The sequence below is a fragment of the Acinonyx jubatus genome, chromosome D1, assembly GCF_027475565.1.
Source record: "Acinonyx jubatus isolate Ajub_Pintada_27869175 chromosome D1, VMU_Ajub_asm_v1.0, whole genome shotgun sequence".
NCBI classification, from domain to species: domain Eukaryota; kingdom Metazoa; phylum Chordata; class Mammalia; order Carnivora; family Felidae; genus Acinonyx; species Acinonyx jubatus.
In genome coordinates this window covers 21,024,968-21,052,448 of record NC_069390.1, presented here as the reverse complement: position 1 = coordinate 21,052,448, position 27,481 = coordinate 21,024,968, and the positions used below count along the sequence as shown (strand labels likewise).

Sequence of the window (27,481 nt, the reverse complement as noted above, 5' to 3'; positions counted from 1 at the left end):
ATTAGAGCTGAAGTTCAAAAATTTCCAACCCTATACAACTATAAACACAAAGGTTGGGGTATGGAGTGTGATCACAATATGGGATAGGATGGTGAACTCTCCATTATAAATGTTAAGGTAGAAGATCAGGGTGGGAAGCTACAATTCTGCTACATCGTGAAACTGCAAACATAAAGTTTGGACCTCAGCTCTAAACTGTCCTAGAGGAAGGGCTGATATTTCTCCAACCATGCAGCTTTGAGGCCCACAACTGAAGCCTGGGATGACTCCCCAGTCTGATGTCTGGTGCTCCAGTTCCCTGTGCAACTGCCATTGAGAAGATTGCTCACCTGCACCTGTTCTCTGTAAGTTTTCCCCTCAGTGACAGTCTGTTCCCGGCGTCTGTGTGTGCTTTCGGCTCATTCACTTGTGATTACCCGGTATTAGATGATTTTGGACAAGTTAATTCTCTGTGAATCTCAGTATCCTCTTCATCAAATATGGATAATGATAGTAAACACTTCATTTGGTTTCTGTGAGGATTAAATGAGATAATCTATGTCAAGTGTTTATCCCCGTACCCGCACATGGTGAACATCCCAAAATGCTAACTATTATTAAAATTTAGGATTTAATTCCAGGGGATTTTTAGCACAAATAAGGAGATCATATAACATCTTAAAAGGAACTAAAAAATAAACTTGAGGGCTTTCATTAAGAGACCTAGAGAGCCCCTGTTCTATAATCAGCGACTCTGTTGCCAATATGATAGGGATTATTTGATGACTGAGTTAAGTTTGGGTTTCAGGTCGGAGAAATTTATCATGAAGAAGAGACAAAGCAGACTTCAGCTTAGTCTCTAGATGCCTTTCAAAAAGGAGGAAAGAGAGGTGATGTGAAGGAGAGATAGCCCAGTGCCTATATTTCTTCCTACACAATTACTCATTTATTTATTCATTAATCTATTCATTATCCCCTCATTCAAAAGTTATCCCTTACAAGACACTGTACTAAGCACCATGGAGAAATAAAAAGACAAATCAGGCCAACATTGAGAAGAACTGGCTTGGCCAAAACTTACGCCTTGCACTGCCAGTCTCCCAAAGGAGGATCTGGTCTCCTGAAAAGCATGTGGAAATCAGCTCCAGTAAAATGCTTAAGCAATCAATTCTGGTAAGATGCCAAGGTAGTAGATTCAGCAACGGTCAAATGGGTCAAAGAGCTGGAACTCTAAGGCTTACCCGGCAGCACACTGATCCTGTTGGAGAAGAGGCTTATGTTCTCACAACTATGGCTGTACAATTGGCAGCACGGGACTTGGAGCTAAGACAGTTGATGGATACCAGCTCTTAATCGTGCCAGGGGAGGGGCTACTCTTTCCTAATTTGTTTCTGAAAAGCCTCCTGGAGTCTAGCGCTTACATTTGCTAGAACCTTGTGTGCTGCCCCCAAAATACAGTGGGAAATTGGAGGGCAAAGACACCCACCACTGTGAATGTCTCCAATGTTCTTTTATCAATCCCAGTGTGTGAGCTTCTGGTGTTTTTTCCTGGTTTGATCAACACACTTGTTGTTCTTAAGAAGCTCATTATGTGAAAGAGAATGAGACTCTGAAGTGTATTAAATGAATACAATTAATAGAATGAGATGCTATGGAAAAAAATAAAGTACGTGCCATATCCAGAGGAAATCATCCATTTCCTTACATAATACATTCATCTCTCTTGGAAGTGTTGGCTAGAAGCCAATCCTAAGGCCCTGACCATTTCCCTCACCAAAAGAAGAGGAATGGCTCTATTGTATAAGATCAGTACACCTGTACCATCTATTCTTGAAAGGTAAGAGGCGGGTTCTAGTCCTATATGCAATTAACTGGTTCTGTGCCCATACCTCTGACCATGTGCCCCAGGGTCCAGTTTTAGGGGCATGGCAGTAAGTCTGATTTGACCTTATACACAACACTATTTCTCAGTACAACTTTCCTGACAATGACATTGATATTTGAAAGCCTGAGGAAGTCAAAACTTCCTTGTCCATTTTTAATAGGTTCTGAACTTGAAAGAGACATTTAATTCAATGTCTCTTTTAAATTTCATTTTTTTAAAATTCAGAACTGAATTTGAATCCCAATTGATACTGGGAAGATTGAATTTCATCGTGAAATGTCAGTTGCACTCATTTCTCCATGGCCAAATCTATCTCATTGGGTTGTGTGAACATTAACTGAGATGATGCAAAGTAAGTATTCATAAGTCTGCTTGTGTGATAGGAATAAGGAGAAGACATAAAGAGAAGTCCAAAGATCCTTGAGAGACTGATTAATGGAAGGGGGTTGATAATAGAAACTTTTAGCATTTTTCTCAGTTGTTTAAAAACAGGAAATATGATTAAAAGTCGAGCAAATGATTAAAAATATTTTTTGAAAACTTCTCTAAAACTTTGACACCACTATTCAGAACCAAGTGTTTGAGTAGTCCACCAATACCAGAGGAAGGCATGTAATAAATCACCATGGAAGTAAAACCTCAGTCAATGCCCCTCCCCTCCAGAGGACATTGCTCTCCATGTGTCATTTAAAATGCAATTCCCTTTGAAGGGGCACTGGTTCTATTACCAGACATGACTGCTTTTACTACTAGCAGTGGTTTAATGATTTTATGTCATCACAATAATAGAAACATGACATTCAACTGTGACTATAGCTTGTATGAGTCTATTTTTGGAAAGCTGGTTTTTTAGAGGACATGGAAATGTGCAGTTTTGGTTCCTGTTTATTTCCCAAAAGGCTTAGCCAGTAACTTTCGCACATCATCCCCTCTGTGTACCTTTCATGATTTTCTGAAATGAGTGTGGTCATTTGAAGTCTCAAACAATGATTGTTCCACATACAGAAAACCTCTTTTAGAGAAGAATTGGGTCTGAATCCAATATTTCCATCCTGTGAAACATCCCTCATGGAGGATTTCCATGCCTGAGTCTCACTCTTGATCGGAAGAAGCACACAAACAACAACAACAAAATAACAAAAATGCCACATTCAACTTCCTCTAATCTCAGAACAAGTGATTCTCACTTGCTTAAGGCCAACTCTTCCATCTTAGGTTCTTGATCCCAACCCCTCCTGTCCCTTCTAGGACTTTGATCCATCAGTGTTCTACCTTTGTTCCTATTTTTTCACATTTCCCCCCTCTACTGGGTTTCTCCTTTCAGTCTGTTAACATGCCAAAATCCTTACCAGCATCACACACACACACACACACACACACACACACACACACACACCCTCTGTTTATCTCTAGTCACTGACCTATTTTCCTCCACGACCAAACTATTTAAAATAGTTCACATTTGCAGTCTCCAAGTTTAAATCTGTTTTTTTTCTCTTGCTTCTATAAATAAGTATATGATTTTGCCTTGCCTCCTTGTTTCAAACAATATGCTGCAAGCATTTTCTTATCTGTCTTCTCTCCTCTTCAACCCATGCCTGCAGTCTTCTGTTCCCACCGATCCCCCCCAGACTTCTCAGAGAAACTTCATCAATGACCTTGTAAGAGTTAAGTCCAATGGTTAATATCAGTAATTTGAACATTTTGCTTAGGTATATAACAGATAATACTTCCTTTTTTATTTAAAAACACTCTTCTCCTTTGGTTTTATGCTGCTGCTGCCTCTTTATTCCCACCAAATTGCCATACATTAGATGCATTGTTTTCTCCAAGTACTACGCCATACACTTTTACATTCTTAAAACAACCCCGGAAGGTAGAGAATATTGTATTATTATACACATTTAAAAATTAAGCAAGTGCAACCTTAACAGGTTGAAGAACTTCACCCAAGTTACACAGCAAATAAAAGATATGGAGTAAGAACACAGTTTTATCTGATACCAATATACATTTTTGAAATTTGTAACATAATACATAAAACAAAGGATAACGAATACACCAAATAATTATAAGCAACAAATCTCACCAATCCACAGACTTAAATAATATTAATTATTTTGCTTTATTGGGTTATTTTCCCCCCAGGATTGATATACTGTTAGAAAGAATAGAAGACCGCTTTGCAATCATCCCCAATTTTACTCTTTCCTCACAGAGAAAATGATTCTCTAGTTCGTCTACCCTTCATGTCCACATTTTTTTTTAATTTTTCTTTCAACGTTTATTTATTTTTGGGACAGAGACAGACAGAGCATGAACGGGGGAGGGGCAGAGAGAGAGGGAGACACAGAATCGGAAACAGGCTCCAGGCTCCGAGCCATCAGCCCAGAGCCTGACGCGGGGCTCGAACTCACAGACCGCGAGATCGTGACCTGGCCGAAGTCGGACGCTTAACCGACGGCGCCACCAGGCGCCCCTCATGTCCACATTTTTATCCTATTATATTGACACAGTCTTCTTTATTCCTCCCCTTTTTCCTTTTGTCTAGATGCTACATATCCTTTTCCTTTTCTGTTAGTGTTCACTCATAAAATCTAAACATACATGCTTAAACATCTACCAATAATCAGTATGTCTTATCTTCTCTCAAATTGAATAGGGTTCATACTAAATTTCTTTCTGTAACATACCACATTGTCTTGTTTGTGCCTTGTAAAATACCTTTTTTAAATGACCAAGAAATTAGATGTGTCATCCATCATCCATCATCCATGTTACTTTTACAGCCCAAGTTTGCTTCCATTTACCTGTATGTTTATCAAAGTAGTTCCTCAATATCCTATCTTTATTTTGGAAACAATGGGTTCAATTTCCTCTTAATCATTTTTTTTTCAGTGAGAGTATAAATGTTTAGCTCTCACAGTATGCTTTAGGGAGCATTTAAAATAATTTTTTAATCCACTCCTGAATTCTACTTTGGTTGAGTGTAGAATTCTCTCTTAACATTTGCTTTTCATCCACCATTTAAAGTTATCATTCTACTTTGTTTCTTGTCCCCATATAACTGGAACAACTTCTGTAACCCTAATTTTCAGTCCTTTGATTGTAATAGATATTTCATCTTTGATTGCTTCCAAGATTTTTTGTTTGTGTGAGTTCTGAAGTTTCATTGCAATATATCTAGGTGTAGATTTGTTTTAAATCATCCTGTCAAGGACATGGTATACTCAGTCATTCTGAAGACTGGTATCCTTTTTCAGTCTGGGAAAATACTGAGCCATCATGTCTTTCATTTCTCTCTATTCTCCTCTTCTGGAAATTCTCTTGTGTATTTTCTATAGTATGCTATCTTTGTACCTCTGCTGCATGTCTGGCTAATTTATTCAGATCTATTTCCAAGTTACTAATGCTTATCTACACTTACCTACATCTTTCCCGATGTGTTTGCTCAAATCTCCACATCAAACAACTCAAATTCTCCACAGCTCAAGATTGAGGTCCTTCTCTGGGTCTGACGTCTGTGCTTATTTTTTTTTCTTTCATCTATTTAAATGTTTACACCTGTATTTTCAGGTCTCCTCAAGATAGTTCCATTATCTCTAGTTCTAACTTGTGAATTCTGTGTGTTGCATTTTCTGAGTTTTTTTTTTTTTTTTTTTTTTTTTTTTTTTTTTTTTACTATGAGCTTATTATGACTTTAATATTTGGCCCTTAAGTCATCTTCCTGGGGGTTATGAACTGCATTCTCTCCTCGTCTCTGGAGAGATAGTTAAGGTTAAATAAGGTCATAAGGTTGGGGCCCCCGTCCAATGGGACCGGTGTCCTGACAGGAAGAGATACCAGGAATATGTGCACAGTGGAAACCTCATGTGAAGTCCCAGAGTGAAGGTGGCCATCTGTAAGCCAAAAAGAGAGGTCTCATCAGAAACCAAACCTACCAATGACATGATTGGATTGCCAGGCTCTAGAAATGAGAGAAAATAAATGTCTGTTGTTTAGGCCACCGAGGCTGTGGTCTTTTGTTATGGCAGCCTGAGCAGACTGATGCAGGGGTATTTCAGGAGCCCCAGGTGGCAGCAGCCCCCACTGAGTGCCAGTTCATATTCCTTTCTTTGTTGTGCCATTAGCTTCAGTGTGTTTATATTAGGAATCTTGTTATTTTCTCTACTTGCCATTCTTATACTATATAAGCCAGAGACATGTGGAACTCACAGGTTTGCTTAGAGCTATTTCATATTGCCAGTTTCCCCAAAATGACTCATTTTAACTTAATGGCTAGTGTTCAGAGTTTTCCTAGTCCTACTGTCAAGGACACAGCAGAATAACTCCCTGTCTCAAACCTTTTAGTAGGTAATATACGTCCAATCTCCTCGTGTACGGAGCCTGTGGCCTGAGCTACTCTCTGAGGGTACTAAGTGTCAGACCCAGCATTTAGGGGCTGTCTCCCAGTTCTGGTAACTGTAAGAATAGGGACCTCTGATTATTGCTATTGCCTTGAATCATTCTTCCCTCTGGAATCTACAGAGTCTTCTTTCTTGATTCTTTACCCTGGGTAATATTTCAAAACTACTTCCTTCATAATTTAGCCAATTGGGAGTGGAAATTGAATTCTCCTGCATCACCTTCATTTCACATATTGACCAGAGACCCTTATGCTCTCATTGTGCCATCTCGATTGTCCCCATCATACCTCTGACTACTTATTATAGAATGGAAATGTTATTTTCTCTTTCTCTGCTTGACAATTAAATATTAGTATTTTCAGAGGATCAGTCATCTCTTCTGACGATCCAGTTGAAAAAACTAGTCTACTGTCATTGTTACAAGTAACTCATTTTTTAAAATTCTGATTTAGTATCTCAACTCCTACATTCAGTGGAGAGGCAAATTCCATCCTTTAACCCTCCATAGTATTTCCATTACACATCAGCTACCTTCAACCCTACTTCTTGCTAGACAGAGCAGCCTCTCAGGACTTTTAACTTGTACTGTAATTAATTAACACCCATGCCTCTAATCATTTTTGTTTTCATTTAGTTTTCTCTTGGCTGTTGGATGTATTTTTTCTCTATTAAAAAAATAACTAATACACCATATTTTATACCATGCATCTTTCCAATAGATTTATTTTGCCTATAAGATAACGTCTAAACTCTTCAGCTTGCAAAAGTGCATCTTGATCATTGAGTCTTTGACTACTGGTCTAGATTTACTATTAACAAGGCTCCATAACACCACTTTGAACTCCAGCTTAATTAAGGCATCTGTAATGCCACATTGCCATAACGTTGCTCAAGTTATTTCTTTCCCTGAAATGATTTCTCCTTGCCCACTCTTATCCCCTTCAGCTCTACATTACTTTCTAAAATCTTTCAGTCTTTTCCAGGGAAAATTGACAATATCCTCCTTTGTATCTCTGCCATAAATAGTCATTCTTCGTACTTACAATCTTAATTCCATTGTTATAATAATATGCGTGCCTCCTACTCTGAGACTGTGAGATCTTTTAAGACAGAGTTTCTCAACCTCAACGATAGTGATATATTAGACCAGATAATTGTTTGTTGTGTGGCCTGTCTTGTGCATTGCAGTATATTGAACAGCTTGCCTAACCTGTAACCACTAGATATTAATCCAACCCACACCTCATCAGACAGGCCAACCAAAACTGTTTCCCAATATTGTAATATGTCCCCAGAGGGTGGAGGGATGTAATCATCCCTGACTCAGACCCAACACTTTAAGATAGGGACCATATTTCAAAAGTCCTGTGTCCAAGACCACCACCTACATTCTGGAAATATTAGTTGACTAAACAAGTGTATAGTGAGAGATACGAGTATACGAGTGATATGAGTCTATGAGTGTATACATAGAGAGATCAAGTCTCTGTATAGAGATAGAGACACAGGGATTGAGATCTTCTCATTCTTTGGTATGTTAGTATAAGTTATACATTAACTAAAAGACATAAAATATTTAACTTTTGAATAATACTTTTGAGTAGTTCAGAGAACTAAAGTTTAAATAATATTAAAAGGATATGAGATTGACTATATGCATGTCATAGTGAAGGACTGAATGCCAACTAAGATACACATTCAAGTAAGAACAATTAGCAATTTTGTGAACTGGCTGCCAGTTCAAATTTATTTTGCCAAGGCTAATGTTTAGTTAAGTCAATTTCTGCCAATTATAAGAGCCTTCATTGAATGAGCTTATGTTTGAATTTCAACAACTCTGTATTTAACCTGGAGGAAATATAATCTCCTGGGCAATTGTCAAAACAAGTGACTGTTGACAATGAGTCCTGGAAATAAAAGCTAAATAAAAGACCAATCATATTTCTTAACTGTTCTTTTAGACTTCAACAAATATTTAGACAATACTTAGAATGTGCTAAATATTTGAAGGAAATAAAAAAAATATTTTCAACATCTTTTTACTTGTACTAAAAGAAATAATTCCTGTGTTGCAAATAACCTGAAGAAGTGAAAACAAAAGGTTAAGAATGTTCAAGTAAAATAGCCATTCCTCTCTTGGAAAAAATCAAGGAAAGAATCACATAAAAGACATCATGAAATTTCAGCCTTAGGGGAAAAGGTTTGTTAATATCAGACTTATTTATAATATTCTATTCAAAAACTAGAAACGTCTTAACATTGAATATCAGCTACAAGTACTTTGATTTGAAAATTTTAGTTGTAAAAACCACAGTAGTGTGTGTCTAAAAACACAGCAAAACTATGTGTTCTATATTTAAATGATAACTTTAGGAAATAGAATTTTGCATTCAGTTTGAGTTACGGGAGACTGATGTGTAAAATGAATTACATAAGGATCAAAGTCTGGAATAAAATAGACCACAATGTTAACTATTATTTCTGGATTGCAGGACTGGCAGGGTTGGGATGACCATTTTTTTAGACACCTCAGTATTTTTAATTTATCATCAATAGCTATTTATTATTTTATATATGTATAACTGATAAGCTAAACAAAGGTTTTGTTCTGTGACTCTATTCAGATCTGAGAATATAGAATGGCTTTCCTTTTCAAAATTTATCAAGCATTCATATCATTCTGACAGAAGTTTCAGATACCAGAGAAGAAAACACAATTTTGTACAATTTTATCTCTATACTTTCCTAAATGGTTGTAGATCATGACTTAGTAAGCAAGTAAAATTAATAATAAATTGTTTCCATGTTGAAGTTGTTATAGTCTTCCTCCCTCCTTTAAAATTTACTTTTGAAAAACATTTTTAATGTTTATTTTTGAGAGACAGAGCATGAGTGAAGTAGGGGTAGAGAGAGAGGGAGACACAGAATCCAAAGCAGACGCCAGGCTCTGAAGCGTCAGCACAGTGCCCGATGCAGGGCTCAAACTCACAAACCGCAAGATCATGACCTGAAGTTGGATGCTTAAACAACTGAGCCACCCAGGCGCCCCTAAAGTTGACTTCTTAAAAAGAACTTACTTCTCTATGTACCAACCAATATATATGCAAAATTGATTACAAACTGACTAAGTAGATTTGTATTCAAAGTGGTTGAAAGGACACCAAATATCAAAAAACTTAAATTCCTCCTCTTCCAAGAAGACTAGTATTACTGGAGTCTATACTGATATCAACCTTATTTAGACGATTCATATCATCTCTCTTATATGGCAGTTAAATGTATAAATATTCTGCCTCCCAGTGGAGTGTTTTAAGTATTCAGGTGGAATCATTTATTCTTTTGATTCAATCCCCTTAGGCTGAATGCATTTTGAGGTACTATCTAAATTCAAATATTAACAAATGTGCAAATAGCCAGTGCCTGGTAAACAGTAGGTATTTAGTAAATATTTGAAACAATGTATTTACAGAGAAAGAAAATTGGTTACAGGAATAACAAAACAATAAAAGGCAATAAAATAAACTTCGTGGTCTCAGCACAATTTGGAGTTATAACTACAGCAACATATTATAGACTTGATTTTATTTCTTTCTCCATGATTTAGACTTTCCCAAAAAATTTTCCCAAGGCTTTCATTGAAAATACATTTTTTTTTTATTAGCTGGACTCCAGCCTTTCCAAACACACATCATGTCTAACATGCCCCTGACTCGAAACCAATATAATTGCTATTCTCTACAGCAACGATATTCCCCTGATTATTGCATAGCCTGTCCTTACATTTACTCAGGTCCCTGCTCAAGATTTCTTGGAACCTTGAGCAACAATCTCCCTGAACCCACCTATAAAACAGATGGGTGACCTTGCAGGTTTGCTCAAAGAATGAATTAGGACAGTGGTTTCATGTAAAGCCCCTAACACTGTGATTCTCATTTGCTCTGCCATTATCATGCAAGAAATGTTACCCTTCACTGCCAAAGAAGATACTTCCAGTGAGGAAGGCAATGATTGCCTGAGAATATGAGAATGAAAGGGAGATTCACACTCACAAGTGCTTTCTTTATTTTTCCATTTGCTTTTTAGCTTTTGCACCATTTACATTATTTCTAAGATTAGATTTGGAGGCTAGGTGAAGACTTGAACTAGAAATAATAACCTCACAGCTGAATTTCTTCTTTATCCTTCAAAGATCTGCACCTGTTAGCTGGGCTTATTGATGTGTTGACTATATGCTATTTGCTGTTCCTGGAACACCCTCACATACTCTCCCCTCAAAGGCCTTTGCACCTGCTGCTCCCTTTTCTTGTGATGTTCTTCTCAGAAATACACATGGCTTGCTCATTCTTACCCTGGTGGTCTCTCATCCAAGGTCACCTTAAAAAGGAGAAAATGTAGCCATCTCCTATGTCCCCCACCCCAGTGCTTTCTCTATCTCCCTTTCCCTTCTTTTTTACACTTATCATTACAATCACCTGAAATATTCCACATTTTTTTAATTTTATTTTTGAGAGACATAGAAAGAGCAGGAGTGGGGCAGGTTCAGAGAGAGAATGAGACAGAATCCAAAGCAGACTGCAGGCTCTGAGCTGTAAGCACAGATAGAGCCCGACACGGGGCTTGAACTCACGAACTGAGATCATGACCTGAGCCAGAGTTGGATGCTTAACTGACTGAGCCACCCAGGTGCCCTGAAATATTCCACATTTTTTAGCCTACATTTCACCCATGCACACAGTATACAATAAGCTTCACAAGGATAGAGACTTTGTTCATTGCTGTAACACCAGCTCCTAGAACAGTGTTGGAAACCTAAGAGTGGTTTAATGACAATTTGTTGAATGAATGAATGAATGAATGAATGAATGAATGAAATGCTGGTTATGTACATAAAACTGGAAACAAAACCACATGTGACATAAACAAACACCATCACTACTCCCAGAAGAATTTCCAGTATGGTCAAAGGTAAGATACTGAATGAGTTTACAAGCACGGATTCAAATACTCTAAATGACAGTATGGTATCTCCAACTCAGTTTGTCGTCTCCCAGATATCCAGGGCTTGACGTTGCCAGATGAAATGAAGGTAGGGGTGGAAGAATTAGTAGAAGAATTGAATGAAGGTACAGGTAAAAGGAAGGTAGAATTGCTTAAAAGTTTTTGACTATCTCAGCTATGGTGGGAGAAAAGCAAAAACCAAAACTCCCTCCCCCAGCACAGGATGTAAAGGAATACAGATCAACTCATTTATATGTAAGATGACAGAATATATAAATTAATGAGCAGGGAGCCTGTCAGTAAAGAAATAGAAGAGTTACAAACCCGTATTTTTCATGTATTAGCTGGGTGACATCAGCAAGGTATTTAAACTCATATATCAATGGATTCATTGGTAAAATGAAGATAAAATTAGAATTTACCTCATCATGTATCTGAAATAACAAAATGAGAAAATTTAGGTAATATATTTAGAACGGTTCTTTAGCAGATGTGAGCTATTAGTGCTATTATTTCATAAATTATTATTTTTTAGATACCATCTGCTTAAAAAACAGATTTTAAGAGGGGCACCTGGGTGGCTCAGTCCATTAAGCAAACGGCTCTTGATTTCAGTTCAGGTTGTGATCTTGGTTCATGAGACTGAGCCTCACATGGCATAGAACGTGGTCCTGGCTCTATTTCTCTGGCTTCCCTATAGGTAGAAGTGGCTATTTAATTAAATTCTACTCAGTGGATTAGAGGTTGAATTTTCTAGATGTAACTTCTGGGAAACTACTTTGAAAAATGGGAATTAACTCCATGTAAATATGACTTTCACCTCTCAGCATACTCCTACCTTCTTCCTGGAACATGGGCTTCTCAGATGGAGCCTCACCATCCATCTACTAACCATGGACTAACCTCAAATATGGAAGCTCAGAACTGAGAATATCAGAGTAGAAAAGGAGAAAGAGCGTGGCTTTCGGATGATATCAAGGAACTGTCACATCAGCCTGAATTCCTACCCACTGATTGCTCTATAAGGGGAATTTGGCTAACTTTTGTTTAATCACTTCATGAATCTCTGCTTCTCCTGACCAAACAACGTCTTTAACTGATAGAGGTGAGATAATTATCCCAAATAATAAAGAGTCAAAACCAATCTATTACATGTACAAATAACTAAGCTGTTAACTTTCCAACAGCCATTGAAAAGAAATGCAGTGAAAATGAAATTGGGAAAGATTACAAAATTCTCAACAATTAATAAAAAAATCAAAGCTCAAGCTGATACACTGCTAAATTTATTACAGTCATCAGAATCCAAAAGAATCATTCAATGGGACTTTATATAGAGGGAGCACATGATATCCTGATTTGTATATTTTATACTTTTTTGAAGATATAAATTAATCTTCATGAGTTTATTTCTTATAGTGACTTTGAAAAAAAATGTTAAATTTTATAGGACTGTGAAAACATTGTTTTCTAAATGTATTGTTTTCTGGATGTCTGACCCGATTTAGAAGGAGAAATAAAAGAATATGAAAGAAAGGACGGTTTGCCTGAATCTTATACCTGTCCCAAATAAATCAATCGAGCCTTCCTGCACAGAGTTAAATATCAATAATTTTGACATTAACATTGTTGTGAAGTCCCTGAAACACTACCATGACTTTAGTAAATAAAAGGTGACCATGTGTGCTCTAATTTGGTAGTGAAGTGACAACTGTGGCCATTCAGTTATACAAAATAAAGTGCTTGCTCAGAAAGAGGACTACCCATGTGTACCCCAATGTGAAGCCAAAGAGATTCTGCAGGTAAGACCAAGACATTTATTAGCCATCGGTTTGGAGTTTACTCAAATGCTTTAATAAATATTTAAATGAAAGTCAAAGAGATTAGCACCCCAAAGCAGGGAGAAGATTTTGGCCTATTTAATTTTGAGAGCATAAACTACTGTTTGCTAATCTTGATCACCACAAATAATTTTGATTGGGCTTATGTATGCCAACTTCATTATCTACTATTGTCAACTCAGAGAAGTACTGGGGTATCAATGCCCAGGTATGGAATACTAAAATGAGAAACAAGGGAATTTCAACTGTGCATTCAAATGATGCTCTGCTAGTTAAGAATGGGAGATTTTTGCAAGGGAAAGGAGATCTCTCTTAAATATGGAAAGCAAGGGAATTCAGAATAGAAAAGCTGACAGAGATAGGGCAGCCTTAATTTACATGTCAGCTATAATATCTGCCTTACAAGACTATTTACTTGGTAACTCAATGGCATTCCTTAAACTAGTTACCGTAGCAACTGCCACATGACACATCAGCCTCCAAGACAGAAAATCTTCTGCAAGAAACAAAAGCACCATCAATATCTCAAAGGAACATTACCATTTTAAGGAATGCGGATGGTGTGAAGGAAAAGCATTAGCCCTGATTCACTATAATTTTTTTTAATTTCTACATTCTACTAGAGTGTCAACAGTGCTTTCAATATTTTTTCTCTATTATTTATCACTTCATTGTCTCTTTTAAAAATGTTAACTACCTAAATATTAGCTGTCATTTGAAGCTGCTAGCAAGCCTCCCACAAATCAAACTCCAACCTACCTTCACAGAAATCTCTTCAAGGACTCTAGATGTAGTTCAGTTTTTCCTAAATGGTATCTCATGGATCACCAGTATCAGTCATTGTGATGCTTTCTTAAAACATGTCAATTTTTTGGTCCCAACCCAGACCAACTGAGTCAGAATATTTGGGGTGAGATAAAAAAAATGTACATTTGTGGTAATGTAAATCCCTAATGTGTTCTTTATAAGACCCTGTTTTCTTACCTCTGCTTCTTTGCTAATATACTTGCTCACCTTGTATACCCCACTTAACCCCAGGTGTACAAATACCACCAACAACTCATGGCTTAATATAACTGTCACTCTTTCTCAAAAACAAAAGTCTATGTCTCACCAACAAATTACAACCTCTACTACTTTTTTACTTCTCTAATTTTTCTAATTCCTATTTTTTTGAACAATGTATTTGATGTGTTAATATGCATGCAAGGGAAATTCTCTTTGCACTCTCATTGAATCGCACGTAGCTTTTTACTACAATTTAGCTAATGTATTACAATACTGCGATTAAGACATCTCATTCACTGCTTAGGCTCTTCTGAGCATAGAGACAATGCTTATTCGTTAATGTGTCCAAGTGCCTGAAACCATATAGATGTCAACGAATGTTTACTTAATTTAATAACACTTACAATAACCTATAACTTAATTTAATAACACTTACAATAACCTATCAAAAACTTACATAAGATTGTTGGTCTCTAACTCATTGCAACCTCAAGAGAATTATGAATGGGTTACTATTAATCCTTCTATTTTACAGATGAGGAGACAGAGCCTGGGACATGTCATGCCACCTGCCTTAGATACACAACTAACAAATTACAGATCAAGATTTAAAAATTGGGCTGCGATACGAACACAAACTTTAGCAACTAGGTACAGTGCCCCTTTTGCTTAAGAGACCATGAGTTAATAATGTTTAACTTCCTTCTTATGATCATGGGTTAGACTACAGATGTCAAAAATATAGATATGACAGGTCTGTCATGCCACAAAGGTTTAGTCTTAACCTCAACAAGTTAAATCAACATCCAGAAATTTCTCTCTTCTTATACCTCTTTACAATTATCATATAAAGATCCAGGGTTGGGTGTAAAAACAAAATAACTAGCACTCAACAAGCATGGTCTTGCACAAGCCAAATTGCTCCCTAAGCCATCTCCTAACCTATAAAATAGAACACTTGAACTGCATGATCGCAATCTGTAAGATTGCTTACAGGGATAGAATTCTAGGGTTCAGAATGCCTCTTTCCCATATTACCTAGTTTTAGGTCTAGACAGGTAATGTCTCCCCAACCTGCTGGACCATCCTAGAAAAGTCTTCCTTGCCTATCAGAATCTTCCCATATTTCTCTATTTTACTTAGAGCAATTGCTAAAATAGTGTTAATGGTCTACAAAAATTCACCTCTACTTCTCATCCCTCTCCCCTTTTCTCATACTCCATTCCAAATAGAGTGGCCTTGCTGTTATGCTTTCAACTCAGAGCCTTTGAACTGGCTATTCTACCCAGAATCTCTCCTCCTAGGTACAAACAAGTCCCCCTTTCATACTTCCTTCAAATGTTACCCTCTGACTGAGACATACCCTGGGCATCCTGTTTAAAACCGCATATCCATACTCCATCCTATTGGCTATTTTTTCTTATAATTTTTCACATAATTAACTTCTTTTTTTTTTCTTTTTCATCCGACTGCAATATGAGCTCCAAGATGAGGAGCTTTTTGTGTGTTTCATATCTTGATATATACGTAACAACAAGAATAGTACCTCACACAGAATGAGCCCTCAATATTTGTTAATGGAATGAATGAAAATTTATTCATCTACTCTTCATTTCATCCATTCGTCCAAATAACTTTATTAATTGATGAATGTTAGGCATAATTCTGGTTGCCACAATCTTCTAGTTGCTGAAATTTTGAAATGTCAGAACCTCACACAATTCTGCCCATTCAGGCCACTAAAAATGTGCCCATATGAAAATGACATTTTCAATTAGTAAAGAGCAGGTTGTTACTTAAAAGAAATCAAATGACAACACTTAGACTATGAATATTTACTCCAGCCTTAAAAGTGTGCCCTTGAAATCAGTCTTATGTTGGCACAAACAGCAAAGAAAAATGGAAAACTTTAGGTTTTTGTATATCATGAGATTTGCAGGCTATTAGGCTAAATTAGTCCCGGTTGCCTGAAGGATGTCTTAGGTAACTGCAGCTATCCCCAAGCATTACCGAATCTAATTCTTGATGCCATGCTTTGGGGAAAATATAAAGAAATCAGAGAAATGCAGAGAGCCCCTATCACAATGATAAAATGCATGAGTAGACCAGACTGTGAGAAAGATCAATCAAATTAGAAACATACAGCCTGAAAAACCACAGATCACTGAAGGGGAGGTTTCTTCTCTGAAAATATTAAAGGAGAGCAACAAAGAGAAAGAGGCTATTGTTCTAATTATGTAGTGGAATACTGTTTTTAAAAGCATTTAGGTTTTATACGTATGAGAATCTGCATTAAGCAAGACTGTCTTTTCACTTCTAGGGAAAACCAGCATTAGAAACCAAAAAGGATATCCCCAAACCATCATTCTGCATACATGGATTTTGAATTGATGCTAGTAGGGATCATGAAGGACCCTGCAAAGGGATGATCTCATTGCTGAATAATTGGGGCATATAGCGTTCAGTTTTTATTGGAAGATGGTTGGAGAAAAACATACCATAAAAATGTTCAAGTCTTTCAAATACCACAGTGAAACATGGGACTTTATTCTCTTTAGATGGGAAACAGTCCCCAAAATGTATGCGTTGAGATCTACTCTCTTTGTTCCAAAACTACTGGTGGAGAAGCTAGAAGGAGTCACTATGTTGCTGAGCCAAGTCATGGACTAGAAGTCATTAAACCTGTGGCTTTGCCCAGGTTGTATAATTACCTTCCTTTTCAAGTTCTGGGAAGTCATTAACTTAAGTATTCTAAGCTGTTAAATGGGATTAGAGGTTATCCTAAGTACCTTAGTGTTGATGGTATTAAATGCTGTTTCTCTAAAAATTAGTAAGAATATTAGAGACCCCATTTTTTCTCCAAAGTAAAACATTATTCAAATGCCTATTTAGATACAGATTTCTGTAGCTACCCAGGATGAATAGGTGGTTCGTGGTGACCCATCATACCCTGGGTTTCAAATCTTCCAAGAGATGTTTCCCAGAATGACCAAGCCATTCTTTTTTGTTATTTTTTTTTAACCAATCCATTTTTTAGAAACAGTAACACTTTCCAATAAAGCCTGTTTGTTTTTTAAGTTTCTTTTTTTTTTTTTTTTAAGTGAGAGAGTGTGTGTGATCAGGGGAGGGCCAGAGATGGAGAAAGAGAGAATTCCAAGCAGGCTCTGCACTGTCAACGCAGAGCCCAATTCAAGGCTAGAACTCAAATCCATGAGACCATGATCTGAGATGAAATCAAGAATTGGACATTTAACTAATGGAGCCACCCAGGTGCCCTGAAGGCCTGTTTTTAAATGCAATCATGCAATATGCTGAATGTAAGAAATGTGGATAAGGAAAGATAAACTAAACTCTAAAGTTGTGGCCAGGTCAAAAGTAAATGTTTATGAGATGGCAACAGGAAGTCAAACAGACATAATATAAAGGGATTACCACCAAGTCAATGGGAAGCCAGGAATATAAGGACAAGATATGATTGCAGGAACAAAGGGTATGAGGGATAGGACATAAAGGTTGAACAGCCATGGGTATTACAAACAAATTTTGCCAACACCTGCTTCCTCACTCCAGAAGATGAACATGAAAATGGTGATGCTGTTTGATTAGACTTTTAAGAAAAGCTTTGTAGATATCACTTTTCTTTTGGCAGAGCTCAGATGAATTTGACCCCAACTCTGTTCGCTCCTTCCTTTTTTCTATATGGTCCGTGGAGAGGATCTTTCCAAAGGAAGAATGGCCCATTTTGTCAGTTATGCTTAGTGTGGACACAGGCAGTGAAAGGGAAAGTGAGCCTCTTCAGTGGCAGTAGGGATTCCTCAAATATTCCGGAATTAACTGGTTGTATTTTATTTTGGCTTTGCTATACCAATGCCCACTTTTGACCAATGAGGAAAGAGTTATTTAAATGTGCCTCAACTTTATCATTTTCTTTTGCTGAATTTCTCATGAATTGTTTAGTTCTGAGCATAATTATCCCCTCACCTTTCAAAATCATTCTAAGGAGAAACCATTCTGATTTAACTCTCTAAGATGTAGTATTTTGTTTCTGTTTTTTAAAAGTCATTCCTTTTAAGATTATAGAACTTTAGGTTGATACAGTAATGTAATGAAATTTTTCAATTCTGTTTTCTTTCTCTTAACCATACCTATAACCTTAGATACTGAATTCTTATTTCTAGGGTACAACTACTTTTCTAGACCAAGTCTAAATTTTCCATGCACTTTCTAACATATTCTAGTTTTATCTATATGTATTTTGCTCTTTCCTTTGAAATGTGTCATAAGAATCACATGATTTATTCTACAGACATGCCCTGTGTCTGCTGACCTGTGTAGAAAAGTCCACAAGCACCATGCTAAGTGCTTGGGATATAAAAGTAAAGTAACGCATGGTCTTTCTGCCCTGGGAGAATTAAACAAATAGACAATCTTCATTTCTAAAAAATAAAAAATAAATAAAAAATAAAAGTCCACAAGACTTTGCAAAAGATGTACAGCACCTATATAATGGCAAAAATCTGAAGGGTCAGATACTTGATCGGTTAACAAGTCAGATATCCTGAACACCTGTTGATCAAGTATAGAGTGATGATCAAAATAAAATAGAAATTGTCAATCATTAAGCATCAGATAAATAACATTCTCGAACATAATACAAAATATTCATGCTATCTATGTCTTTATTACTTTATTCTTGACCTTAAAGATAGAAATTACTAGTGCTGAGATAGCCATTTACTATTAGTCCTATTTTACAGATAGAGTATTGGGATAAATCTCTACTATATAGGATGTCAATTCCAATTATGCAAACAAGCTATACCTAGAATGACACATGCTATTCTGTAGATCCTAATATATATATGTAAAATATGTATGTAAAATATATGTATAATGCCTTATATTTATATAATATTTTTCACTATATACACAGATAACTATTTGCTTTTTCTTTTTTTAATTGAAGTAAAATTACTATATAACATTTAAGTTATAAAACATAATTTAATATTTGCATATGCTACACAGTGATCACAATAAATCTAGTTACAATTCATCAATATATATTGACCTCCTTCACCCATTTTGCACTCCCTAAGCCCCTTCTCCTCTGACAGCCACCAATATGTTCTCTGTATCTATGGGTTTTGTTTTGTTTTTGTTTGTTTTAATTTTTAGATTTCACATATAACTGAAATCATGTGGTATTTTTCTTTCTTGATCTGACTTATTTCCTTGGTATAATACCTTCAAGATCCATCCATGTTGCTGCAAATGGCAAGATTTACTTTTTTACAGATAAATAATATTTCTGTGTGTGTGTGTGTGTGTGTGTGTGTGTGTGTGTGTATCTCATATCTTCCTTATCCAATCATCCATCTATTGGCAGTAAGGTTGTTTCCATGTCTTGCTATTATAAATAACGCTGCAGTGAACACAGGGTAGGGTGCACGTATCTTTTCTCAAATTAGTGTTTTTTCTTTGGATACTCCAAAATGGAATAGCTAGACGATATGGTAGTTCTATTGTAAATATTTTTGAGAAATGTCCATACCGTTTCCAATAGTGGCTGCACCAATTTATATTTCCATCAACAATGTATGAGGGTTCCCCTTTTCTACACCCTGGCCAGCACCTGTTATTTCTTGTCCTTTTGATAATGACCATTTTAACAGGTCTGAGGTGATAGTTAATTATGGTTTTGACTTATATTTCCCTGATAATTAGTAATATTGAACATCGTTTCATATGCCTGTTGGCCATCTGTATGTTTTCTTCAGAAAAAAATGTCTGTTTAAGACATATGAAGAAACGCTCAACATCACTCATCATCAGAGAAGTACAAATCAAAACTGCATTGAGATACTACCTCACACCTGTCAGAGTGACTAAAATTAACTCAGGAAACAAGAGATGTTGGCTAGGGTGTGGAGAAAGGGAAGCCCTCTTGTACTGTAGATAAGAATGCAAACTACCAGCTACTCTGGAAAACAGTGTGTAGGTTCCTCAAAAATTAAAAATAAAATTACTGTATGACCCAGCAATAGCACTACTAGGAATTTATCCTAAGAATACACTAATGCTGATTCATAGGGGCACATATACCCCTATATTTATAGCAGCATTATCAACAACAGCTAAATTATGGAAAGAGCTCAGAAGACCATCAGCTGATGAATGGATAAAAAAGATGCGGTAGATAGATGATAGATAGATAGATAGATAGATAGATAGATAGATAGATAGATAGATAGAAAAAAGAATACTATCCAGTAATGAAAAAGAATGAAATCTTGTTATCTGCAACAATGTGAATGGAACTGGAGAGTATTGTGATAAGTAAAATCAGTCAGTCAGAGAATATCATGTTTTCACTCACATGTGGAATTTAAGAAATTTAACAGAAGACCATGAAAAAAGGGAAGGAAAAACGTAGTTACAAACAGAGAGGGAGGCAAACCATAAGAGACTCTTAAATACAGAGAACAAACTGAAGACTGATGCGAGTGGGAGGGCAGGGAAAATGGGTGATAGGCATTGAGGAGGGCACTTGTTGGGATGAGCACTGGGTGTTGTATTAAGTGATGAATCATGGGAATCTACTCCCGAAGCCAAGAGCACACTGTATACACAGTGTGTTAGTGCTAACTTGACAATAAATTATTTTTTAAAAAAAGAAAAGAGAGTCCCATGCTCTCCCAACTGAGCCAGACAGGTGCCACTGTTTGTTTTAATTGGTGTCAAATTAATAAATCTGAATGAAGAGGTGTGAAAATAGGTCCTGACTGCTCAAGGATAGGAAAATTGATTCAAATAGGCCTATGTCATCAGGGCACCTGGCTGGCTCAGCCAGTTAAGCGGCCAAATCTTGATTTCATCTCAGGTAATGGTCTCATGGTTCATGAGTTCGAGCCCTGCATCTGGCTCTGCACTGATAGCACTGAGCCTGCTTGGGATTCTCTCTCCCTCTCTCTGCCCCTCCCCACTTCAAACTAAATAAACATTTAAAAAAAGATTTTAAAAAAAGAAAATGTCTGTTTACATCCTCTGCCATTTTTTTTAAGCAGACTTTTTTCTTTAGCTATTGAGTTGTTTGGGTTCTTTAAAAATTTTGGGTATTAACCACATATTATACAACTTGCAAACATTTTCTCTCAGTCAGTAGGTTGCCTTTTCATTTTGTTGATGGCCTCCTTAGCTGCGTGGAGGTTTTTTAGTTTGATGTAGTCCCATTTTTTTAGTTTTGTTTTTGGAGTCAGTTCCAAATATTCAGCACAAACACCAATGTCAAGATTTTCTCCTATACTTTCTTCTAGGAGTTTTATGGTTTCAGGTCTTACATTCATGTCTTTAATCCATTTTGAGTTAACTTTTGTGTACAGCATAAGCTGACGCTCTAGTTTCATTGTTTTACATATGACTGTCCAGTTTATCCAACACCATTTGCTGAAAGGATGATCTTTTTCCCTTGTATGTTTTTGGCTCCTTTGTGGTAAATTAATTCACCACATGTGTGTAGACTTATTTCTGGGCTTTCTATCCTGTTCTGTTGATCTATGCATGTCTGTGTTTACGCCGATGCCATAGTCTATGGATTATTACAGCTTTATAGTATAGTTTGAAATCAGGAAACAGGACACCTCCAGTTTTGTTCTTCTTAAGATTGTTGTGCCTATTTCAGGGTCTTTGGTAGTTCCGTACAAATGTTAGATTTGTTCCACTTCTGTAAATAAAAATTGCACTGAAATTTTGATAGGGATTGTATTGAATCTGTAGATTGCTTTTGGTAGTATGGACATTTTAACAGTATTATTTCAATCCATGAGCACAGAATATCTTCCCATTTATTTGTAACGTATTCAATTTGTTTCCTCGATGTGTTATAGTTTTCAGTGTCCAGGCCTTGCACCTCCTTGGTAAAATTTATCCTTAGGTATTTTATTCTTCTTGAAGCAATTGTAAATGGGATTATTTCTCTGCTGTTTATTAGGGTATATAAATACAACAGATTTTTCTATACATCGATTTTTGTATCCTGCACCTTTACTGAATTCATTTATTAGTTCTAGTAGATTTTTAGTGGCGTCTTTAGGGTTTTCTATATATCTAATATCATTTCTATGATTCTAATATCAAGTCATCTGCAAACAGTGACAGCTTTACTTATTCCTTTCCAACTTGAATGTCTTTTATTTCTCTTCTTGCCTAATTGCTCTGGCTAGAACTTCCACTCCTATATTGCATAAAAGTGACAGGAATAGGCATCCTTGTCTTGTACCTAATCTTAAAAGAAAAGCTTTCAGCTTTTCACTGTTGAGTATGATGTTAGCAATGGGTTTCTCTTGTATGATCTTCATTATATGAAAATATGTTCCATCTATACCCACTTTGTTATGAATTTTGATCATAAATGAATGAATTTGAACAATGTTTTCTCTGCATCCTTTGAGATGATCATGTAATTTTTACCCTTTACTTTGTTAATGTGGTGTTTCATGTTGATTAATTTATGGATCATGAACCATCCTTTCAATCTTGAAATAAATCTTACTTGATCACGTTGTATCCTTTTATTTTATTCTTGCATTTGCTTTGCTAATATTTTGTTGAAAACTTTGCATCTGTGTTCATCAGGAATATTGGTCTGTAATTTTCTTTTTGTGGTGTCCTTGTCTGGTTTTGCTATCGGAGTAATGCCAGCCTCTTAAAATGAGTTTGGAATTGCTCCCCTCTCTCCAAATTTTTGGAAGAGTTTGAAAAAGATATTAATTCTTTTTTGAATGTTTGGTAGAATGCACCAGTGAAGCCATCTGGTCCTGGACTTTGGTTTGTTGAGAGGCTTTTCAATTACCAATTCAACGTGCTTAACAGTAATCAGTCTATTAAGAGTTTTTTTTATTTTGTGTTTCAGTCTTGGAAGACAGTATGTTTCTAGAAATTTATCCATTTATTCTGTATTGTCTAATTTTTTTGGTCTATAAATTGTTTTCTTATGATACTTTATATTTTTGTGGTATCAGTTGTAACTTCTCTTTTATATACGATTTATGTAATCCTCCTTCTTTTCCTAGGTGAGTTTAGCTAAAGGTGTGTCAATTGTTTGTCTTTTCAAAGAAGCAGCTCTTACACCTTCATTTATCTTTTCTACTTTTTTTTAGTCTCTATTTCATTTATTTCTGTTCTGATCTTTAGTATTTTCTTCTATGAATTTTAGGCTTTGTTCTTTTTCTAGCTCATATGGATATCAAGTTGGATTGTTTGATATTTTTCTTATTTCTGAGGTGGTCCTTTGTTGCTATAAACTTCCCTCTTAGACCTGCTTTTGCTGTATCCCATAGATTTTGGATTTCCATTAGTCACACCATGCTTTGTGTGCGTGCGTGCGTGTGTGTGTTTTCTCCTTTGATTTATTCATTGATCTATCGGTTGTTTAGTAGCATGTTGTTTAATCTCCACCTATTTGTTATTTTTCCAGTTTTCTTCCTCTGATTTCTAGTTTCATAACACTGAGGTCAAAGAAGATGCTTGATATTATTTCAATCTTCTTAAATTTATTGAGACTTATTTTGTGCTGTAACATGTAATTTGTTCTGAAGAGAATGTTTCCTGTGCACTTGAGAAAAATGTGCATTTTGCTGCTCTTCGATGGAATGTTCTGTATGTGTCTATTAAATCAATGTAGTCTTATGTGTCAGTAAAGCCAGCGTTTCCTTACTGATTTTTTGTCAATGATCTGTTGATGTAAGTGTGGCATTAAAACCCACTACTATTATAATATTGCTGTCAATTTCTCCCTTTAGGTCTGTTAATATTTGTTTTACATATTTAGGTGTCCATCTGTTGGTGGGTAAATATTTATGTTATATCATTTTGTTTCACTGACCCTTTTACCATTATGTAATTTCATTGTCTTTTACTACAATCTTTATTTTAAAGTCTACCTTGTCAGACACAAATATAGTTATAACATCTCTTTTCATTTCTATTTACATGGAATATCCTTTTCCATCATTTGACTTTTAGTCTATGTGTGTCCTAAGATCTGAAGTGACTATCTTGTAGGCAACACATAGATAGGTCTTATTTTTATCCATTCAACCACATCATGTATTTTGATTGGAGCATTTAGTAAGTATTTAAAGGTATGTACTTAATGTCATTTTGTTAATCGTATTTTCTTGTTTTTTTTTTCTTATGTATTATATGTATCAGCTTAATAATCTGTCCTTTGTAAGAACAAGATAGATCTGTTCATGTATTCAGAAAATAAAAGCCTATTCTATCAATGATTATAACCCTATGCTAGTCTCAAAAAGTGCCTATTTTCAACCAAAGTTTATGTCAAATTCCTTTGATGGTTCACTTAACTGGGTTTCATAAACATCTCTGGACCTCTTGTACAATTATCCCTTAGCTCACGATTATTTAATATACAAGCACTTATAATACATAAGTATTATAAATCCATTCATTAAAACATAAACAAACATTCCCCTTTACAGTTAGTCCTTTTACTCCTTTTAAGAGTTCCCACATCCGTTATATTGATGAGCTAAAAGATATAAGAATAGAAACACATTTCAGTAAAGATTTTCACTTTTTTCTTTTAGTTCAACTTAAAAGATAAAATCAGAGGTACCATCGTCATCTGTGACAGACACTCTTGCTGCCTATCAATAAATATTCTCTTCTCCCCTAGAATTAAGTAGCCCAATTTTTACCTAGGTCTTTTGCTGCCCAAGTAAATGGCATTCCCACTTATTCCTCCTCACAGCTATGTGTGGCCTTCTGACTAAGTCTCCAGATGCATGTGATTTCTCTGAAATTGCCTTGGAAGTTAATGGGGACCTGTCTTTTAAATCCTTTTCTATAACACGCTGCCTGGAGTGGGGTATGATGCCTGGAATTTGAGCGACAATGTTGGCTCACAAGGATTAGAAGCACAGCCTAGAGATGAAGGAGCAGTGAGCTGGAAAGAGATGGGTTCCGAAAGAATTTGGAGAACCGCAGTGGAGTGCTTATATTTTGACTCAAAATTTTGGTGATTTACATACATAAGGCTTCAAACTTGTAACAGCACTGAGTGGTAAGCATTAATATCTGTATTTTACAAAGAGGGATATAAAGCTTCAGGAATATTAAGTGACTGACAGAAGGACATAACAAACTCCAAGGTTTTGAATCACGTTTCCTAGTACAGCTCCAGATGCTTTCTATTAAATGATAGCTCCTATAAATTGGCCTATTTACCAAGCTAAAGGGGACACTATTTAATTAAGCACTCAGTTTACAGTCAGGTTATGGGGAGACAATGGATAATTCCACTAACAAGGCCAAATTGGATAATTTTAAGAGTTTAGTGGCCTTCCTTTAACGTAAGCATGTTATTTTCAAGAAACTCTTTGTATTATAAGAAGAAAAAGAGGAAAAAGGAGGAAAAAAAAACCCAACACTTTTAAAGGGTCAAACAATTGGTGTCCTTAACTACCTGGAGATTTGTAAACCTGGATATAAACAAATAGAAAAAGATATGATACCCTTTATCCCAAGAGTAACAGAAGTAGAGTCCATTTTATTGGTGGGGGTAGGGGCGTCTTTCTAAAAGAGACTAACAACTATGTCAGATGAAGTCAAAGAAAGTGAAACAAAGATTAGATTGAAGCCAGCTAAGAGACTGAACACAGCTACTGATGCCAAAATAACAGTGAAGGTTTTTAATGCAGTTATGAAGACAGAGGGCAATAACAAAGAATGAGGACAGCAATTTTATCAAGGGCAAGATAACAGCAGCAGAAAAGGTCTTATCCTGTTTGAATTATAAACTTTTTAAAAGTTTGTATTTAAATTCCAATTAGTTAACATACAGTATAAAATTAGTTACAGGTATATGATATAGTGAGTCAACATTTCCATACAATATCCAGCATTCATCTTACTGATTTGGATTTGATTATTTTCAGTTAAAATTAATAGATAATTGTCTTAAATTCTTTATTTTTGCTTTCCTGGGTTGTACCAGTTCTATTTCTTACCATAGTGGCCTGCCAAACTTTCACTGAAAATAGAAGATGATGTGATATCAGAATTCCATCAATAATACTTAACATCTATTAAAGACCTATGGCATGCCATGAAGTTTGCTTACATTATCTTTTTCAGTTCTCCTGGTCCTTATTAGAATCAGACTCTGGTTAAAGGAACATATTTTAGCTCCAACTACCTGGTTTAAAACCAAGTCCACACCTCCTACTAGTTCTAAGCTCTTCTAAAGAGGTAAGGTAAGGTAAGGTAAGGTAAGGTAAGGTAAGGTAAGGTAAGGTAAGCTCTTCTATCTTACCTATGCTTCAGTTTCTTGATCTACAAAACCAGGATAAAATAATGCCCACCTATCTGAGTTGTTGATAATTAAGTTAGCTAATAAAAAGGATTTAGAATGGTGCCGGACTCTAGTCTTATATGTGTTTGCTGTTGTTGTTCTTGTTATCCTTTCCCCCATTGTACTGAGAAGAAAACCAACACTCCGAGACTTTACCCAATTAATAAGTGGCAGAGGTAGTATTAAACTCTAGGGCTGCAAACACTCAAGTGAGTCATCAATCACTCCATGATACCCTTTCATGTTCCATTCTAGTATAGTGATGATGTTCAATATGCAGAAGCAACTTTTCAGAATGTTCATTCCTCAAAACTTATACCTGAAAATGTCCTTCAATGCAAGCTTGGACATTTGCCTACCCTGACGGGTGAATGGAAGCTGACCTACCTCACCCTCTCATTAAAGCCTTCTTTACAACAGGGGTACAAGGCACAGATGGCCTCCAGTATGCTAACTACATTATTGAAGGTTATATGATGTGGATCTGAGTTGTTAGTGGCTTCATGACTACCACAAAATGAATACAATTAGTTTTTCATCTTTGGAAAGAAAGCTCTTAGTTTGAAAGGACTAGAGACCCCTGTTTTTTCTTTGCTTCAATTTCTTTCTTCTTCCCAAAACAATCCCTCCCAAGCTGTCCACAACCCTCTTAGTCCAAGTCAAAACAGTGTTTTCAAAAGACACCATCAAGGTGGTTTCAAACTTAGAGTCATTTGAAGCAAAATTTAATAAACTTTTTCCCTTTCCTTCTGCTGTTCACTGTCTACTTAAGAACAAACACAAAGTCAACTTCAATGCTCTTTGTACTTCAAGCCCAATAAAAAGACATTAAAATTCCAATAAGCAATAATGTCCTTTTACTGCATTTTAGTACTGAAAAAGTAAGTGGTTCTAAGACCGCTGTGGCTGTTAGTACCTAAATGACCGAATTATCTTAATTGTCTCAGAAGTGGTACTAAAGTTTGAGAAAGAGAGAGTGCATATATGA

The 27,481-nt window shown here is 36.1% G+C and overlaps 1 protein-coding gene across 7 annotated transcripts in view; it reads right to left on the bottom strand.

Annotated features, from left to right (window-relative positions):
• Positions 1 to 27,481, bottom strand: part of LRRC4C (leucine rich repeat containing 4C) — a 1,189,416-nt gene that overhangs the window by 934,091 nt on the left and 227,844 nt on the right. For 5 of the 7 annotated variants that reach the window (XM_053203287.1, XM_053203288.1, XM_027072859.2 and 2 more), the window contains exon 2: positions 330 to 512. The exons of 1 other annotated variant lie outside the window; for it this stretch is intronic. The gene's annotated coding sequence lies outside the window, so the exon portion shown is untranslated. Of the gene's footprint in view, positions 1 to 329; positions 3,858 to 27,481 lie in introns of those variants that run through there. One more of the 7 variants, XM_053203282.1, reaches the window with a different exon arrangement.